The sequence below is a fragment of the Cricetulus griseus genome (assembly GCF_003668045.3).
Source record: "Cricetulus griseus strain 17A/GY chromosome 1 unlocalized genomic scaffold, alternate assembly CriGri-PICRH-1.0 chr1_0, whole genome shotgun sequence".
NCBI classification, from domain to species: domain Eukaryota; kingdom Metazoa; phylum Chordata; class Mammalia; order Rodentia; family Cricetidae; genus Cricetulus; species Cricetulus griseus.
The window spans coordinates 176,543,666-176,549,675 of NW_023276806.1; the positions used below are offsets into that span (position 1 = coordinate 176,543,666).

The 6,010-nt window shown below is 41.1% G+C and overlaps 1 pseudogene; it reads right to left on the reverse strand.

Annotated features, from left to right (window-relative positions):
* Positions 1–5,219: 5,219 nt before the first annotated feature.
* Positions 5,220–5,763, reverse strand: LOC100765347 (annotated as a pseudogene).
* Between the last annotated feature and the right edge of the window lie 247 nt (positions 5,764–6,010).

Here is a 6,010-nt window from a genome sequence, read left to right on the forward strand (position 1 = left end):
GAAGAACACATCAAATAGTGCTTATCCAATACTAAATAGGCAGCCCTGAAAACATACAAAGGCAATGAGCAGATTGTATTTGCATATTTAGAAACATATACACTTGCATGAACATATATATATATGAGACAACAATTCAAGAAAAAGAGGCCATGAATGTAAAACAGAGTGGAGTCGAATTGAGGGTACATAGGAGGGTTTGGAGTGGGGAAAGTCGAAGGAGAATTGATGCAATTATATTATAATTTCATTAATATTTTTTAAAAGATACACAGGACAAAGCTAGGGAGGACACTAACACTTCAAGTTAAGTATGGGTCAATGATTCAAAGATTTGAACAAAAGGAAATTTTGCCATGCCAGCTGTCCGAGGGCATCATTTTGTCTCCTTTTTACATTTGCTGTAGTGTGTTGACAGCTGCAAACCTGCCTGGGGGTGTCCTGACTACTAATTATATTTATAACAGAACCAAGAAACATCGGGTGATTAAGGGGGTTGATCGCAGATCATAACGTGGTTAACATTTCTCTGTAGCAAAGACAGCTCTCTTCCGAGGGATCTCATAGTAAGTATGATCTCACTATTCACCTATTCATCATCTCCTGAAAAATGTCTACTGATGACCTTCTCAGTGTAAGATATTGTGCTAGGAAGAAGTGACAAAATAGATTATTGTACCTATGTGTTCTGAGGACAAAAACAAATACTACACAAGAAAATGAAAATAATAGTTGGTTTGTTGTTCAACTATAATCTGGGCCTTGTGAATGAATTGTAATCGTTGTCTACAGGAAAGGTGTATAAAGGGACCTCATAATGAAACTAGCTATAGAGGTCACAGGGGTTATGTAAGTGAGAATGGAAGACAGAACTCTGGGTAAAGGAAGGAACTTCTCCAAGGGTCCCATGTTTCTGTGGTGCAGAGTATAACCAAGAGTAAGAAGAAGGCAGGAATGTTTGATTTGATGTTTCCAGTAGTCAAATTGAGTGGACCTGATATCAAAGAAGGTAAGTTGCCAGACAAACTTAGGAGGGATTTTCATTTTTCTTTCTTTTTTTTTTCAATTTTAAAATTTATTTTTAATGTTAGAAGCACTCTTATTTACATATCCATCCCCCCCATCCCCCACCTCCCATCCTCCCATGCTCCCCACCCTCATCAAAATCCCAACACAATTCTTTACAGACCTTGAAAGAACAATACTAAACTTTATGGAAAAACAAACAAACAAACAAAAACCCAGGATAGCCAAAACAACCTGTACAATAAAGCAACTTCTGGAGGTATCATTATCCCTGATTTTAAGCTCTATTATAGTCCTGAAAACAGCTTGGTATTGGCACAAAAGTAGACAGGTAGACCAATGGAATCGAATTGAAAACCCTGATATTAACCCACACACCTATGAACACTGATTTTTAACAAAGAAGCTAAAATTATATAATGGAAAAAAGAAAGCATCTTCAATAAATGGTGCCTGCATAACTGTATGTGGACATGTAAAAGATTCCAGATAGCAAAAGATGAAATCATGAAATTTGCAGGAAATTGAATTAATCTCAAGAGCATTAGATGAAGGAAGGTCACTCAGACCCAGAAAGAAAAAACACTTCTCCTCTGTCATATGTGGATTCTAGCTTACAATGCTTCCATTATGTATGTACGTGATGGTTGTGGGCTATGGAACTAGAGGAGACAGACAGGAGGTTAAAGGTACTGAGGAACAGGGATGGGCAACAGGACACATGAGACTTGCAAGCAGAACAGAGGTGCACAGGGCGTAGAAGGGGTCAGGAAGATAACGGGGATCAGGGAGAAGAGGGAGACATACAATCAACTAAAAATCACTTTGTTAAAAAATTCCATAATGGAACCCAATACTGTGAACACTATTCGCTTTGTAAAATCTCAGTGCTATTGTTAAGAAACTGAATTTTTCTACTTTTTGTAAGTACACATTTGTTAATACATGTGAAAACCATTTGGCAGCCTGTAAAAAAAAAAAAAAAAAGATTGAAGATAGATCCATATCTATCACCATGCATAAAACTTAAGTCCAAATGGATCAAAGACCTCAACATAAGTCCAGTCACACCTAACCTCTTAAAAGAGAAAGTGGGAGGTACCCTTGAACAAATTAACACAGATTAGTATAGTACTCCCGGTTGACATGTTAAGCCCAAAGTCTGGGACTGGAATCACCACCATGAGACGACTGTGTTGCGAAAACATAGAGTTTTTATTTGCAAATTAACTTGGGTCCCTCTTGAGTCCCAGACAGCAGTGATGACAGAAGCAGAGCAGGAGAGAGAGACCCCAAAGGGAGGTTTTATAGAGAAGAAGGCTTGGGGAATTCTAAGCCTTCAGGCTTGTGATTGGCTCACCCCCTCCACTCCCCGATCCACCATGGGGTGAGGGGAATTCCCAAGCTCAGAAGTTTGTGATTAGATGCCTCCATGGGGTGAGGAGAATTTCAAGCTTATAGGCTTGGCATTGACTGCCCCTCTGAGCTAGGGTCCAGAAAATGTCTAAGTATATCTCAAGGCTAGTGGTTCCTACTTCACTATTACTCTATGCCAGAAAGGTCACTCCCTAGGCTGGAAGTTACTACTTTACTACTTAGGGATTGGTCCGTTTTTCCTGTTCAATGATTGGCTGGTTTTGTGTCAGGGCAGAGATGGTTCCTATTCCAGGGACAAAGTGTGCTTTATCCTATGGTTCTTTTAGGCTTCAATTTTGGGGCCTGGGCAAATTACTTTTATAGGTTCCAATTCTAGAGACAAAGTGTGTTCTTTCGGTGCTATTTTTGGAGTTAGGGTGTATTTCCCTGGCTCTAGCTTTAGGGATAAAGTGTGTCTTCCACTGCATCAGATCCTGAATCCATGGTGTTTCTTTCACTGGGTTCAGGGCTTGGAGCCGAGCCATTCAGGGACTGTGTAGGTGCTACAGATCAGGGATTTGCTGGGACCTGGGTCTCTCAGATGCATTTGGCTGCTTTCTATCTACCCTGTGGTGAATTGGCTGGAGTTCTGCTGCAGGCCAGGGTGAAAATCCCATGCGCCCACTAGGCTGTGTTGTGATCATTGCCCATTCAGGCCAGGGTCAGGTAGGGTGGGTGGCTCCTGCTTGAATGAGGCCCCCACAGACCCAGGGTGGGCACCTTTTGTGTCTATCACCGATTCCAGTATGTGAAAATTCTTAAAGAATGAAAAAGTATAATTAAAAAGTTGACTTTCTAAGTCACTATTTTACCATGTTATTACACTTTTTTTCGGAGACAGATGTGCTATGTTGGTCATGGTCACCCTTACCATAGGAACAGAGACTGAAAAGCTAGCTTAAGATGAATTCTGTTATAGGTAAAAATAGCATATAATGAAACATATGTCAGTATTGTCTTCTTAAGTGTTTATTGACGATTTTCATTGTTTTAGAGCAATCATTTTTAATAGAAAATTAGTCAGGTCAATGGGTTCCTTTTAAATGAAGAAAATATACTTTGAGGATTGTGTTTCCTTTGTAGGGAAATAAAAACAACAGCACAGCTAGTCTGGAGGTTAGCTCTTAGTGCCTCTGGGAAAGAGAAAAGGATTGGAAAGTGAAGTTGGCAGTCATGAAGCTTTCTATAATGATTGAAATATCCTGAACTTCAGGAAAATATTTACAGGAATTCCTGAAATGGGGATGAGAGAATAGAGCAGTAAGGACAAAAATTTTTCAAGTCAAGAGTTAAGGAATCTTTTCTAAAACACAGAAGCAACGGGAAAGGATATCATTTACTCTTAGACTCTAGTAACTATAAAACCTTCCATACAGTAGGAATAGATTGAATTCTGGAGAAGGAGGCCATTCCAGAAATCCACTTTGCCTCCAGAAGAATTAGCTGTTGGCGTAAAGGAATAAGAGTTTGTTTGGCCTATCTGAGAAAAAATATGAAGGTTGTCTGAAAGGGGAAGAATACTGATATTAGGGAGAACTCCCAGGTATCAAACCCATTATAGAATGTTATTATAGATGAGCAGCAAATAAAGCATGCTGGACAGACAGCAATTGGTCTGTTGAGTCTAGTCTTCTTCTGGGAAAGGCCATCTCTTCTTTGAATAACTACCTTCTCATCTTACTCCAAATATGTGGTTTTATTTGAGATTCAGTTATGATATATTTCCTAGCTCCCAATTCTGTTCCAACCACAAAAATGGCCAGGTAGCCACTGCCAGCATAGGAAAAACCCTTCTCCAGAAAGTTTTGAAGTTTAAATGAAGAGCTGATAACAACTTCCTCTTCTCTGTAGCATGTTCATTGTGAGGCACAGTAGCTCCTTCCCCTAAGATATCCTGAGTATGAACCATGGGGGCTGGGACCACTATGATAAATAGCTAAGGGAGATTAAAGTTGAAAACGAAATTTGAATTGCCAATCTGCTGACCTTATAATAGGGAGTCTCTTAGATCCTCTATTTGAGTCAAGTGCCATCACAGACAGTTTTTTAAATAGGAAAGAAGAGAGAAAAAAGAGAAGATCAGAGTGAAGCCCTTCTGAAGGATTGGTACATTTTCACTGACTTGGGAGAAAGAGGAAGAGGGTTGTGGGTCAAGGAAGGTCCATTCTTTCAAGTTTGGAAAAGGTATGAAAACAGATCCTAGTATCATCAGCACCAAGCATCTTGAGAAGGATACTGCACTACTGGCTTCAAAATGATATAGACAACTAATAGTACTGTAAATACTGTACTGTAGCAGTTTCTTTCTACTTGGCATGACTACCATCTTGGATTACAGTGGCCACTATTGCTGTACCAATAAACAATTATCTCATAGACCAAGGCTATCAACATTTTATCAAGGAAGGAGACAGCATCTTCCTGAGCTCCCTCCCCCCAAGTCTTCATGACCTCTTCAATAATGCACCCTCCTCCCCAAGATTACATAAAAAATAAGCAATTGATTAGAGCGATGACTCTTTAGTTGTGTAGCTGGATGCCACAAGTTGCACAATGGCTTCTAGGGGTACAATTTTTTTTTGGGGGGGGAAGAGGTCAACTTTAAATAGCTCTCCACTGTTACATTGTTGCTATGAAGCTTTCAGTCTGATTCTCCTTGCAAACTCTTCTTTTCTTCCTTCATTCCTTTCTTTCTGTTTTTAGATGCAGACACTTATAGCTGGAGTAGCAGCTGATGGTTTTATGTTTACACTTTCAAAGCAGTTAATGCTTCTATTTCATTCATAGATTCTCCGAGGCTCCTGAAGCACCACACACACCACTTTCTGTCATGGCATTTTGGAGAGATTTTAGCGAGTCTGAGGATGCCTCCCAAGGGCTTGGTTGGTAGACCATGAAATTGATTCGTGCTTCTAAGCATCGCTGTGCCAGCACTCCTATACTCTCACAAGCCACCACATTTCTGGTATTTTAAAAGTGTTTTTTAATAGCCCATTCACGAGTGGATGCTGAAACCACCACCTGGCCATTTTGGTGCTCAACCAGTGCTTCTATGTGATGCTGAGTCTTTATAACTTGCAACCTGTGCCAGAACTCACGGTTGGGCCATACTGTAGTCCAGCTCCGTTCTTTCCTGGCTACCCCTAAGAGCTCCACATTCCGAGGGTTCCGGTTGGTGAACACTGGGGCCACAGCTTTGTTTTCCTTAGTCTCCACTTCGGGCTGAATCTCTGGCGTGGAACTGGTCGAGCGGGCTGCAAACCCACACTCCAGCTTCCCGCAAACTGACAGCCATTTCCAGAACCACGGCTGAAGCGCCATCGCTGATGGGATGTAGGCAAAGCCTTCCAGTACCCGGCCTTCCTTTGCTCATGGTCGTCAGAGAGAACGACTAGCGGCAGCCATGTTAACTGGGGGAAAAGCTACAGCTGCCAGCAGGTCGTTGGTCACTCCGGGACCTGGAACAACAAGTTCCCTTGTCCTAGTGGTACAATTTTAATGAGTTGTTCATGCTGCTAGTGGGAATATTCAAGGTGGTAGCTTCTTGCAAGGGTACTCCTCAGTGCTG